The sequence below is a fragment of the Cucurbita pepo genome, chromosome 16 (assembly GCF_057944985.1).
Source record: "Cucurbita pepo subsp. pepo isolate OVF chromosome 16, ASM5794498v1, whole genome shotgun sequence".
NCBI lineage: Eukaryota > Viridiplantae > Streptophyta > Magnoliopsida > Cucurbitales > Cucurbitaceae > Cucurbita > Cucurbita pepo.
In genome coordinates, this window is record NC_141813.1 from 2,592,108 (window position 1) to 2,606,649 (window position 14,542).

A 14,542-nucleotide genomic window follows, 5' to 3' on the forward strand; every position below is an offset into this window, starting at 1 on the left:
CGCACTAATATCATCATAGCTAATCTTCGCGGTCCACCAGTCGAGAATCGAACTCGGGTCTGTACCGTGGCAGGGTACTATTCTACCACTAGACCACTGGTGCTTCTAAATTTAGTCATATCCGTAACTTACTCGTATTTTGGTCATGCAGTTCTTCCGAAGACCTTAACTTTTGGTTCACCTCTCGATTTAAAAAAATGAAAACAGAAAATCTCGATAGTGCTACACGTGTCATCTATAAATTTAACTGATATTGTGGCAAACCCTAAGTTTCAAATTATGCGCACTAATATCATCATAGCTAATCTTCGGAGATGCACCAGCCGAGAATCGAACTCGGGTCTGTACCGTGGCAGGGTACTATTCTACCAATAGACCACTAGTGCTTCTAAATTTAGTCATATCCATAACTTACTCGTATTTTGGTCATGCAGTTCTTCCGAAGCCCTTAACTTTTCGTTCACCTCTCGATTTAAAAAAATGAAAAAAGAAAATCTCGATAGTTCGATTTAAAAAAATGAAAAAAGAAAATCTCGATAGTGCTACACGTGTCATGTTCAAATTTAACTGATATTGTGGCAAACCCTAGCTTTCAAATTATGCGCACTAATATCATCATAGCTAATCATCGGGATCCACCAGCCGAGAATCGAACTCAGGTCTGTACCGTGGCAGGGTACTATTCTACCACTAGACCACTGGTGCTTCTAAATTCAGTCATATCCATAACTTACTCGTATTTTGGTCATGTAGTTCTTCCGAAGCCCTTAACTTTTCGTTCACCTCTCGATTTAAAAAAATGAAAACAGAAAATCTCGATAGTGCTACACGTGTCATGTTTAAATTTGACTAATATTGTGGCAAACCCTAGTTTTCAAATTATGCGCACTAATATAATCATAGCTAATCTTTGGGATGCACCAGCCGAGAATCGAACTCGGGTCTGTACCGTGGCAGGGTACTATTCTACCACTAGACCACTGGTGCTTCTAAATTTAGTCATATCCGTAACTTACTCGTATTTTGGTCATGCAATTCTTCCGAAGCCCTTAACTTTTCGTTCACCTCTCGATTTAAAAAAATGAAAACAGAAAATCTCGATAGTGCTACACATGTCATGTTTAAATTTAACTGATATTGTGGCAAACCCTAGTTTATAAATTATGCGCACTAATATCATCATCCCTAATCTTCGGGATCCACCAGTCGAGAATCGAACTCGGGTCTATACCGTGGCAGGGTACTATTCTACCACTAGACCACTGGTGCTTCTAAATTTAGTCATATCCATAACTTACTCGTATTTTGGTCATGCAGTTCTTCCGAAGCCCTTAACTCGGGTCTGTACCGTGGCAGGGTACTATTCTACCACTAGACCACTTGTGCTTCTAAATTTAGTCATATCCATAACTTACTCGTATTTTGGTCATGTAGTTCTTCCGAAGCCCTTAACTTTTCGTTCACCTCTCGATTTAAAAAAATGAAAACAGAAAATCTCGATAGTGCTACACGTGTCATGTTTAAATTTAACTAATATTGTGGCAAACCCTTTTTTCAAATTATGCGCACTAATATAATCATAGCTAATCTTTGGGATGCACCAGCCGAGAATCGAACTCGGGTCTGTACCGTGGCAGGGTACTATTCTACCACTAGACCACTGGTGCTTCTAAATTTAGTCATATCCGTAACTTACTCGTATTTTGGTCATGCAGTTCTTCCGAAGCCCTTAACTTTTCGTTCACCTCTCGATTTAAAAAAATGAAAACAGAAAATCTCGATAGTGCTACACATGTCATGTTTAAATTTAACTGATATTGTGGCAAACCCTAGTTTTCAAATTATGCGCACTAATATCATCATCCCTAATCTTCGGGATCCACCAGTCGAGAATCGAACTCGGGTCTGTACCGTGGCAGGGTACTATTCTACAACTAGACCACTGGTGCTTCTAAATTCAGTCATATCCATAACTTACTCGTATTTTGGTCATGTAGTTCTTCCGAAGCCCTTAACTTTTCGTTCACCTCTCGATTTAAAAAAATGAAAACAGAAAATCTCGATAGTGCTACACGTGTCATGTTTAAATTTAACTAATATTGTGGCAAACCCTAGTTTTCAAATTATGCGCACTAATATAATCATAGCTAATCTTTGGGATGCACCAGCCGAGAATCGAACTCGGGTCTGTACCGTGGCATGGTACTATTCTACCACTAGACCACTGGTGCTTCTAAATTTAGTCATATCCGTAACTTACTCGTATTTTGGTCATGCAATTCTTCCGAAGCCCTTAACTTTTCGTTCACCTCTCGATTTAAAAAAATGAAAACAGAAAATCTCGATAGTGCTACACATGTCATGTTTAAATTTAACTGATATTGTGGCAAAACCTAGTTTATAAATTATGCGCACTAATATCATCATCCCTAATCTTCGGGATCCACAGAATCGAACTCGGGTCTAAACCGTGGCAGGGTACTATTCTACCACTAGACCACTGGTGCTTCTAAATTTAGTCATATCCATAACTTACTCGTATTTTGGTCATGCAGTTCTTCCGAAGCCCTTAACTCGGGTCTGTACCGTGGCAGGGTACTATTCTACCACTAGACCACTGGTGCTTCTAAATTTAGTCATATCCATAACTTACTCGTATTTTGGTCATGCAGTTCTTCCGAAGCCCTTAACTTTTCGTTTACCTCTCGATTTAAAAAAATGAAAACAGAAAATCTCGATAGTGCTACACGTGTCATGTTTAAATTTAACTAATTATGCGCACTAATATAATCATCCCTAATCTTCGGGATGCACCAGCCGAGAATCGAACTCGGGTCTGTACCGTGGCAAGGTACTATTCTACCACTAGACCACTGGTGCTTCTAAATTCAGTCATATCCATAACTTACTCGTATTTTGGTCATGTAGTTCTTCCGAAGCCCTTAACTTTTCGTTCACCTCTCGATTTAAAAAAATGAAAACAGAAAATCTCGATAGTGCTACACGTGTCATGTTTAAATTTAACTAATATTGTGGCGAACCCTTTTTTCAAATTATGCGCGCACTAATATAATCATAGCTAATCTTTGGGATGCACCAGCCGAGAATTGAACTCGGGTCTGTACCGTGGCAGGGTACTATTCTACCACTAGACCACTGGTGCTTCTAAATTTAGTCATATCCGTAACTTACTCGTATTTTGGTCATGCAGTTCTTCCGAAGCCCTTAACTTTTCGTTCACCTCTCGATTTAAAAAAATGAAAACAGAAAATCTCGATAGTGCTACACATGTCATGTTTAAATTTAACTGATATTGTGGCAAACCCTAGTTTTCAAATTATGCGCACTAATATCATCATCCCTAATCTTCGGGATCCACCAGTCGAGAATCGAACTCGGGTCTGTACCGTGGCAGGGTACTATTCTACCACTAGACCACTGGTGCTTCTAAATTTAGTCATATCAATAACTTACTCGTATTTTGGTCATGCAGTTCTTCCGAAGCCCTTAACTTTTCGTTCACCTCTCGATTTAAAAAAATGAAAACAAAAAATCTCGATAGTGCTACACGTGTCATCTATAAATTTAACTGATATTGTGGCAAACCCTAGTTTTCAAATTATGCGCACTAATATAATCAAAGCTAATCTTTGGGATGCACCAGCCGAGAATCGCACTCGGGTCTGTACCGTGGCAGGGTACTATTCTACCACTAGACCACTGGTGCTTCTAAATTTAGTCATATCCGTAACTTACTCGTATTTTGGTCATGCAGTTCTTCCGAAGCCCTTAACTTTTCGTTCACCTCTCGATTTAAAAAAATGAAAACAGAAAATCTCGATAGTGCTACACATGTCATGTTTAAATTTAACTGATATTGTGGCAAACCCTAGCTTTCAAATTATGCGCACTAATATCATCATAGCTAATCATCGGGATCCACCAGCCGAGAATCGAACTCAGGTCTGTACCGTGGCAGGTTACTATTCTACCACTAGACCACTGGTGCTTCTAAATTCAGTCATATCCATAACTTACTCGTATTTTGGTCATGTAGTTCTTCCGAAGCCCTTAACTTTTCGTTCACCTCTCGATTTAAAAAAATGAAAACAGAAAATCTCGATAGTGCTACACGTGTCATGTTTAAATTTAACTAATATTGTGCCAAACCCTAGTTTTCAAATTATGCGCACTAATATAATCATAGCTAATCTTTGGGATGCACCAGCCGAGAATCGCACTCGGGTCTGTACCGTGGCAGGGTACTATTCTACCACTAGACCACTGGTGCTTCTAAATTTAGTCATGTCCGTAACTTACTCGTATTTTGGTCATGCAGTTCTTCCGAAGCCCTTAACTTTTCGTTCACCTCTCGATTTAAAAAAATGAAAACAGAAAATCTCGATAGTGCTACACATGTCATGTTTAAATTTAACTGATATTGTGGCAAACCCTAGTTTTTAAATTATGCGCACTAATATCATCATCCCTAATCTTCGGGATCCACCAGTCGAGAATCGAACTCGGGTCTGTACCGTGGCAGGGTACTATTCTACCACTAGACCACTGGTGCTTCTAAATTCAGTCATATCCATAACTTACTCGTATTTTGGTCATGCAGTTCTTCCGAAGCCCTTAACTTTTCGTTCACCTCTCGATTTAAAAAAATGAAAACAGAAAATCTCGATAGTGCTACACGTGTCAAGTTTAAATTTAACTAATATTGTGGCAAACCCTAGTTTTAAAATTATGCGCACTAATATAATCATAGTTAATCTTTGGGATGCACCAACCGAGAATCGAACTCGGGTCTGTACCGTGGCAGGGTACTATTCTACCACTAGACCACTGGTGCTTCTAAATTTAGTCATATCCATAACTTACTCGTATTTTGGTCATGCAGTTCTTCCGAAGCCCTTAACTTTTCGTTCACCTCTCGATTTAAAAAAATAAAAACAGAAAATCTCGATAGTGCAACCCTAGTTTTAAAATTATGCGCACTAATATCATCATAGCTAATCTTCGGGATGCACCAGCCGAGAATCAAACTCGGCCGTGGCAGGGTACTATTCTACCACTAGACCACTGGTGCTTCTAAATTTAGTCATATCCATAACTTACTCGTATTTTGGTCATGTAGTTCTTCCGAAGCCCTTAACTTTTCGTTCACCTCTCGATTTAAAAAAATGAAAATAGAAAATCTCGATAGTGCTACACGTGTCATGTTCACCTCTCGATTTAAAAAAATGAAAATAGAAAATCTCGATAGTGCTACACGTGTCATGTTTAAATTTAACTGATATTGTGGCAAACCCTAAGTTTCAAATTATGCGCAATAATATCATCATAGCTAATCTTCGAGATGCACCAGCCGAGAATCGAACTCGGGTCTGTACCGTGGCAGGGTACTATTCTACCACTAGACCACTGGTGCTTCTAAATTTAGTCCTATCCGTAACTTACTCGTATTTTGGTCATGCAGTTCTTCCGAAGCCCTTAACTTTTCGTTCACCTCTCGATTTAAAAAAATGAAAACAGAAAATCTCGATAGTGCTACACGTGTCATGTTTAAATTTAACTAATATTGTGGCAAACCCTAGTTTTAAAATTATGCGCACTAATATAATCATAGTTAATCTTTGGGATGCACCATCCGAGAATCGAACTCGGGTCTGTACCGTGGCAGGGTACTATTCTACCACTAGACCACTGGTGCTTCTAAATTTAGTCATATCCATAACTTACTCGTATTTTGGTCATGCAGTTCTTCCGAAGCCCTTAACTTTTCGTTCACCTCTCGATTTAAAAAAATAAAAACAGAAAATCTCGATAGTGCAACCCTAGTTTTAAAATTATGCGCACTAATATCATCATAGCTAATCTTCGGGATGCACCAGCCGAGAATCAAACTCGGCCGTGGCAGGGTACTATTCTACCACTAGACCACTGGTGCTTCTAAATTTAGTCATATCCATAACTTACTCGTATTTTGGTCATGTAGTTCTTCCGAAGCCCTTAACTTTTCGTTCACCTCTCGATTTAAAAAAATGAAAATAGAAAATCTCGATAGTGCTACACGTGTCATGTTTAAATTTAACTGATATTGTGGCAAACCCTAAGTTTCAAATTATGCGCAATAATATCATCATAGCTAATCTTCGAGATGCACCAGCCGAGAATCGAACTCGGGTCTGTACCGTGGCAGGGTACTATTCTACCACTAGACCACTGGTGCTTCTAAATTTAGTCCTATCCGTAACTTACTCGTATTTTGGTCATGCAGTTCTTCCGAAGCCCTTAACTTTTCTACACGTGTCATGTTTAAATTTAACTGATATTGTTGCAAACCCAAGTTTTCAAATAATGCGCAGTAATATCATCATAGCTAATCTTTGGTATGCACCAACCGAGAATCGAACTCGGGTCGGTACCGTGGCAGGGTACTATTCTACCACTAGACCACTGGTGCTTCTAAATTTAGTCATATCCGTAACTTACTCGTATTTTGGTCATGCAGTTCTTCCGAAGCCCTTAACTTTTCGTTCACCTCTCGATTTAAAAAAATGAAAACAGAAAATCTTGATAGTGCTACACGTGTTGTGGCAAACCCTAGTTTTCAAATTATGCACGCACTAATATCATCATAGCTAATCTTCGCGGTCCACCAGTCGAGAATCGAACTCGGGTCTGTACCGTGGCAGGGTTCTATTCTACCACTAGACCACTGGTGCTTCTAAATTTACTCATATCAATAACTTACTCGTATTTTGGTCATGTAGTTCTTCCGAAGCCCTTAACTTTTCGTTCACCTCTCGATTTAAAAAAATGAAACAGAAAATCTCGATAGTGCTACACGTGTCATCTATAAATTTAACTGATATTGTGGCAAACCCTAAGTTTCAAATTATGCGCACTAATATCATCATAGCTAATCTTTGGGATGCACCAGCCGAGAATCGAACTCGGGTCTGTACCGTGGCAGGGTACTATTCTACCACTAGACCACTGGTGCTTCTAAATTTAGTCATATCCGTAACTTACTCGTATTTTGGTCATGCAATTCTTCCGAAGCCCTTAACTTTTCGTTCACCTCTCGATTTAAAAAAATGAAAACAGAAAATCTCGATAGTGCTACACATGTCATGTTTAAATTTTACTGATATTGTGGCAAAACCTAGTTTATAAATTATGCGCACTAATATCATCATCCCTAATCTTCGGGATCCACCAGTCGAGAATCGAACTCGGGTCTATACCGTGGCAGGGTACTATTCTACCACTAGACCACTGGTGCTTCTAAATTCAGTCATATCCATAACTTACTCGTATTTTGGTCATGTAGTTCTTCCGAAGCCCTTAACTTTTCGTTCACCTCTCGATTTAAAAAAATGAAAACAGAAAATCTCGATAGTAATACATGTGCCAAGTTTAAATTTAACTAATATTTTGGCAAACCCTAGTTTTAAAATTATGCGCACTAATATAATCATAGTTAATCTTTGGGATGCACCATCCGAGAATCGAACTCGGGTCTGTACCGTGGCAGGGTACTATTCTACCACTAGACCACTGGTGCTTCTAAATTTAGTCATATCCATAACTTACTCGTATTTTGGTCATGCAGTTCTTCCGAAGCCCTTAACTTTTCGTTCACCTCTCGATTTAAAAAAATAAAAACAGAAAATCTCGATAGTGCAACCCTAGTTTTAAAATTATGCGCACTAATATCATCATAGCTAATCTTCGGGATGCACCAGCCGAGAATCAAACTCGGCCGTGGCAGGGTACTATTCTACCACTAGACCACTGGTGCTTCTAAATTTAGTCATATCCATAACTTACTCGTATTTTGGTCATGTAGTTCTTCCGAAGCCCTTAACTTTTCGTTCACCTCTCGATTTAAAAAAATGAAAATAGAAAATCTCGATAGTGCTACACGTGTCATGTTCACCTCTCGATTTAAAAAAATGAAAATAGAAAATCTCGATAGTGCTACACGTGTCATGTTTAAATTTAACTGATATTGTGGCAAACCCTAAGTTTCAAATTATGCGCAATAATATCATCATAGCTAATCTTCGAGATGCACCAGCCGAGAATCGAACTCGGGTCTGTACCGTGGCAGGGTACTATTCTACCACTAGACCACTGGTGCTTCTAAATTTAGTCCTATCCGTAACTTACTCGTATTTTGGTCATGCAGTTCTTCCGAAGCCCTTAACTTTTCGTTCACCTCTCGATTTAAAAAAATGAAAACAGAAAATCTCGATAGTTCTACACGTGTCATGTTTAAATTTAACTGATATTGTTGCAAACCCAAGTTTTCAAATAATGCGCAGTAATATCATCATAGCTAATCTTTGGTATGCACCAACCGAGAATCGAACTCGGGTCGGTACCGTGGCAGGGTACTATTCTACCACTAGACCACTGGTGCTTCTAAATTTAGTCATATCCGTAACTTACTCGTATTTTGGTCATGCAGTTCTTCCGAAGCCCTTAACTTTTCGTTCACCTCTCGATTTAAAAAAATGAAAACAGAAAATCTTGATAGTGCTACACGTGTTGTGGCAAACCCTAGTTTTCAAATTATGCACGCACTAATATCATCATAGCTAATCTTCGCGGTCCACCAGTCGAGAATCGAACTCGGGTCTGTACCGTGGCAGGGTACTATTCTACCACTAGACCACTGGTGCTTCTAAATTTACTCATATCAATAACTTACTCGTATTTTGGTCATGCAGTTCTTCCGAAGCCCTTAACTTTTCGTTCACCTCTCGATTTAAAAAAATGAAAACAGAAAATCTCGATAGTGCTACACGTGTCATCTATAAATTTAACTGATATTGTGGCAAACCCTAAGTTTCAAATTATGCGCACTAATATCATCATAGCTAATCTTTGGGATGCACCAGCCGAGAATCGAACTCGGGTCTGTACCGTGGCAGGGTACTATTCTACCACTAGACCACTGGTGCTTCTAAATTTAGTCATATCCGTAACTTACTCGTATTTTGGTCATGCAATTCTTCCGAAGCCCTTAACTTTTCGTTCACCTCTCGATTTAAAAAAATGAAAACAGAAAATCTCGATAGTGCTACACATGTCATGTTTAAATTTTATCCGTAACTTACTCGTATTTTGGTCATGCAATTCTTCCGAAGCCCTTAACTTTTCGTTCACCTCTCGATTTAAAAAAATGAAAACAGAAAATCTCGATAGTGCTACACATGTCATGTTTAAATTTAACTGATATTGTGGCAAAACCTAGTTTATAAATTATGCGCACTAATATCATCATCCCTAATCTTCGGGATCCACCAGTCGAGAATCGAACTCGGGTCTATACCGTGACAGGGTACTATTCTACCACTAGACCACTGGTGCTTCTAAATTCAGTCATATCCATAACTTACTCGTATTTTGGTCATGCAGTTCTTCCGAAGCCCTTAACTTTTCGTTCACCTCTCGATTTAAAAAAATGAAAACAGAAAATCTCGATAGTGCTACACGTGTCATCTATAAATTTAACTGATATTGTGGCAAACCCTAAGTTTCAAATTAAGCGCACTAATATCATCATAGCTAATCTTCAAGATGCACCAGCCGAGAATCGAACTCGGGTCTGTACCGTGGCAGGGTACTATTCTACCAATAGACCACTAGTGCTTCTAAATTTAGTCATATCCATAACTTACTCGTATTTTGGTCATGCAGTTCTTCCGAAGCCCTTAACTTTTCGTTCACCTCTCGATTTAAAAAAATGAAAAAAGAAAATCTCGATAGTGCTACACGTGTCATGTTTAAATTTAACTGATATTGTGGCAAACCCTAGCTTTCAAATTATGCGCACTAATATCATCATAGCTAATCATCGGGATCCACATGCCGAGAATCGAACTCAGGTCTGTACCGTGGCAGGGTACTATTCTACCACTAGACCACTAGTGCTTTTAAATTAAGTCATATCCATAACTTACTCGTATTTTGGTCATGTAGTTCTTCCGAAGACCTTAACTTTTCGTTCACCTCTCGATTTAAAAAAATGAAAACAGAAAATCTCGATAGTGCTACACGTGTCATGTTTAAATTTAACTGATATTGTGGCAAACCCTAGTTTTCAAATTATGCGCACTAATATCATCATAGCTAATCATCGGGATCCACTAGTCGAGAATCGAACTCGGGTCTGTATAGTGGCAGGGTACTATTCTACCACTAGACCACTTGTGCTTCTAAATTTAGTCATATCCATAACTTACTCGTATTTTGGTCATGCAGTTCTTCCGAAAACCTTAACTTTTTGTTCACCTCTCGATTTAAAAAAATGAAAACAGAAAATCTCGATAGTGCTACACGTGTCATGTTTAAATTTCACTGATATTGTGGCAAACCCTAAGTTTCAAATTATGCACACTAATATCATCATAGCTAATCTTCAGGATGCACCAGCCGAGAATCGAACTCGGGTCTGTACCGTGGCAGGGTACTATTCTACCACTAGACCACTAGTGCTTCTAACTTTAGGCATATCCATAACGTACTAGTATTTCGGTCATGCAGTTCTTCCGAAGCCCTTAACTTTTCGTTCACCTCTCGATTTAAAAAAATGAAAATAGAAAATCTCGATAGTGCTACACGTGTCATCTATAAATTTAACTGATATTGTGGCAAACCCTAAGTTTCAAATTATGCGCAATAATATCATCATAGCTAATCATCGGGATCCACTAGTCGAGAATCGAACTCGGGTGTGTATAGTGGCAGGGTACTATTCTACCAATAGACCACTAGTGCTTCTAAATTTAGTCATATCCATAACTTACTCGTATTTTGGTTATGCAGTTCTTCCGAAGCCCTTAACTTTTCGTTCACCTCTCGATTTAAAAAAATGAAAACAGAAAATCTCGATAGTGCTACACGTGTCATCTATAAATTTAACTGATATTGTGGCAAACCCTAGCTTTCAAATTATGCGCAATAATATCATCATAGCTAATCATCGGGATCCACTAGTCGAGAATCGAACTCGGGTCTGTATAGTGGCATGGTACTATTCTACCAATAGACCACTAGTGCTTCTAAATTTAGTCATATCCATAACTTACTCGTATTTTGGTCATGCAGTTCTTCCGAAGCCCTTAACTTTTCGTTCACCTCTCGAATTAAAAAAAATGAAAACAGAAAATCTCGATAGTGCTACACGTGTCATGTTTAAATTTAACTGATATTGTGGCAAACCCTAGCTTTCAAATTATGCTCACTAATATCATCATTGCTAATAATCGGGATCCACCAGCCGAGAATCGAACTCAGGTCTGTACCGTGGCAGGGTACTATTCTACCACTAGACCACTGGTGCTTCTAAATTTAGTCATATCCATAACTTACTCGTATTTTTGTCATGCAGTTCTTCCGAAGCCCTTAACTTTTCGTTCACCTCTCGATTTAAAAAAATGAAAACAGAAAATCTCGATAGTGCTACACGTGTCATGTTTAAATTTAACTGATATTGTGGCAAACCCTAGTTTTAAAATTATGCGCACTAATATCATCATAGCTAATCGTCGGGATCCACCAGTTGAGAATCGACCTCCAGTCTGTACCGTGGCAGGGTACTATTCTACCACTAGACCACTTGTGCTTCTAAATTTAGTCATATCCATAACTTACTCGTATTTGTGTCATGCAGTTCTTCCGAAGCCCTTAACTTTTCGTTCACCTCTCGATTTAAAAAAATGAAAACAGAAAATCTTGATAGTGCTACACGTGTCATGTTTAAATTTAACTGATATTGTGGCAAACCCTAGTTTTCAAATTATGCGCACTAATATCATCATAGCTAATCATCGGGATCCACTAGTCGAGAATCGAACTCGGGTCTGTATAGTGGCAGGGTACTATTCTACCACTAGACCACTAGTGCTTCTAACTTTAGGCATATCCATAACGTACTCGTATTTCGGTCATGCAGTTTTTCCGAAGCCCTTAACTTTTCGTTCACATCTTGATTTAAAAAAATGAAAACAGAAAATCTCGATAGTGCTACACGTGTCATCTATAAATTTAACTGATATTGTGGCAAACCCTAAGTTTCAAATTATGCGCAATAATATCATCATAGCTTATCATCGGGATCCACTAGTCGAGAATCGAACTCGGGTCTGTATAGTGGCAGGGTACTATTCTACCACTAGACCACTGGTGCTTCTAAATTTAGTCATATCCATAACTTACCCGTATTTTGGTCATGCAGTTCTTCCGAAGCAGTTAACTTTTTGTTCACCTCTCGATTTAAAAAAATGAAAACAGAAAATCTCGATAGTGCACTAATATCATCATAGCTAATCTTCGGGATCGACCAGTCGAGAATCGAACTCGAGTCTGTACCGTGGCAGGGTACTATTCTACCACTAGACCACTAGTGCTTCTAACTTTAGGCATATCCATAACATACTCGTATTTCGGTCATGCAGTTCTTCCGAATCCCATAGCTTTTCGTTCACCTCTCGATTTAAAAAAATAAAAACAGAAAATCTCGATAGTGCTACACGTGTCATCTATAAATTTAACTGATATTGTAGCAAACCCTAAGTTTCAAATTAACGGACTAATATCATCATAGCTAATCTTCGGGATCCACAAGTCGAGAATCGAACTCGGGTCATTACCGTGGCAGGGTACTATTCTACCACTAGACCACTGGTGCTTCTAAATTTAGTCATATCCATAACTTACTCGTATTTTGGTCATGCAGTTCTTCCGAATCCCTTAACTTTTCGTTCACCTCTCGATTTAAAAAAATGAAAACAGAAAATCTCGATAGTGCTACACGTGTCATGTTTAAATTTAACTGATATTGTGGCAAACCCTAGTTTTCAAATTATGCGCACTAATATCATCATAGCTAATCATCGGGATCCACTAGTCGAGAATCGAACTCGGGTCTGTATAGTGGCAGGGTACTATTCTACCACTACACCACTTGTGCTTCTAAATTTAGTCATATCCATAACTTACTCATATTTTGGTCATGCAGTTCTTCCGAAGCCCTTAACTTTTTGTTCACCTCTCGATTTAAAAAAATGAAAACAGAAAATCTCGATAGTGCTACACGTGTCATCTATAAATTTAACTGATATTGTGGCAAACCATAAGTTTCAAATTATGTGCACTAATATCATCATAGCTCATCTTCGGGATGCACCAGCCGAGAATCGAACTCGGGTCTGTACCGTGGCAGGGTACTATTCTACCACTAGACCACTAGTGCTTCTAACTCGGGTCTGTACCGTGGCAGGGTACTATTCTACCACTAGACCACTAGTGCTTCTAGCTTTACGCATATCCATAACGTACTCGTATAAATTTAACTGATATTGTGGCAAACCCTAAGTTTCAAATTATGCGCACTAATATCATCATAGCTAATCTTCGGGATGCACCAGTCGAGAATCGAACTCGGGTCTGTACCGTGGCAGGGTACTATTCTACCACTAGACCACTAGTGCTTCTAACTTTAGGCATATCCATAACGTACTCGTATTTCGGTCATTCAGTTTTTCCGAAGCCCTAAACTTTTCGTTCACCTCTCGATTTAAAAAAATGAAAACAGAAAATCTCGATAGTGCTACACGTGTCATGTTTAAATTTAACTGATATTGTGGCAAACCCTAGTTTTCAAATAATGCACGCACTAATATCATCATAGCTAATCATCGGGATCCACTAGTCGAGAATCGAACTCGGGTCTGTATAGTGGCAGGGTACTATTCTACCACTAGACCACTTGTGCTTCTAAATTTAGTCATATCCATAACTTACTCGTATTTTGGTCATGCAGTTCTTCCGAAGCCCTTAACTTTTTGTTCACCTCTCGATTTAAAAAATTGAAAACAGAAAATCTATTGTGGCAAACCCTAGTTTTCAAATTATGCGCACTTATATCATCAGAGCTAATCTTCGGGATGCACCAGTCGAGAATCGAACTCGGGTCTGTACCGTGGCAGGGTACTATTCTACCACTAGACCACTGGTGCTTCTAAATTTAGTCCTATCCGTAACTTACTCGTATTTTGGTCATGCAGTTCTTCCGAAGCCCTTAACTTTTCGTTCACCTCTCGATTTAAAAAAATGAAAACAGAAAATCTCGATAGTTCTACACGTGTCATGTTTAAATTTAACTGATATTGTTGCAAACCCAAGTTTTCAAATTATGCGCAGTAATATCATCATAGCTAATCTTTGGTATGCACCGACCGAGAATCGAACTCGGGTCGGTACCGTGGCAGGGTACTATTCTACCACTAGACCACTGGTGCTTCTAAATTTAGTCATATCCGTAACTTACTCGTATTTTGGTCATGCAGTTCTTCCGAAGCCCTTAACTTTTCGTTCACCTCTCGATTTAAAAAAATGAAAACAGAAAATCTTGATAGTGCTACACGTGTTGTGGCAAACCCTAGTTTTCAAATTATGCACGCACTAATATCATCATAGCTAATCTTCGCGGTCCACCAGTCGAGAATCGAACTCGGGT

General features: G+C 38.9%; 7 non-coding genes across 7 annotated transcripts; all 7 read right to left on the reverse strand.

Moving 5' to 3' along the window:
- Window positions 1–916: 916 nt before the first annotated feature.
- TRNAG-GCC (transfer RNA glycine (anticodon GCC)) lies at window positions 917–987 on the reverse strand. Its single transcript has one exon. It is a non-coding gene; the product is annotated as a tRNA-Gly (tRNA).
- Window positions 988–1,596: 609 nt separating this feature from the next.
- On the reverse strand, window positions 1,597–1,667 carry TRNAG-GCC (transfer RNA glycine (anticodon GCC)). The gene has a single exon. It is a non-coding gene; the product is annotated as a tRNA-Gly (tRNA).
- Window positions 1,668–5,363: 3,696 nt separating this feature from the next.
- TRNAG-GCC (transfer RNA glycine (anticodon GCC)) lies at window positions 5,364–5,434 on the reverse strand. The gene has a single exon. It is a non-coding gene; the product is annotated as a tRNA-Gly (tRNA).
- Window positions 5,435–6,164: 730 nt separating this feature from the next.
- TRNAG-GCC (transfer RNA glycine (anticodon GCC)) lies at window positions 6,165–6,235 on the reverse strand. The gene has a single exon. It is a non-coding gene; the product is annotated as a tRNA-Gly (tRNA).
- A 706-nt stretch (window positions 6,236–6,941) lies between these two features.
- On the reverse strand, window positions 6,942–7,012 carry TRNAG-GCC (transfer RNA glycine (anticodon GCC)). Its single transcript has one exon. It is a non-coding gene; the product is annotated as a tRNA-Gly (tRNA).
- Window positions 7,013–8,084: 1,072 nt separating this feature from the next.
- Window positions 8,085–8,155, reverse strand: TRNAG-GCC (transfer RNA glycine (anticodon GCC)). Its single transcript has one exon. It is a non-coding gene; the product is annotated as a tRNA-Gly (tRNA).
- Window positions 8,156–8,910: 755 nt separating this feature from the next.
- TRNAG-GCC (transfer RNA glycine (anticodon GCC)) lies at window positions 8,911–8,981 on the reverse strand. Its single transcript has one exon. It is a non-coding gene; the product is annotated as a tRNA-Gly (tRNA).
- Window positions 8,982–14,542: the final 5,561 nt, after the last annotated feature.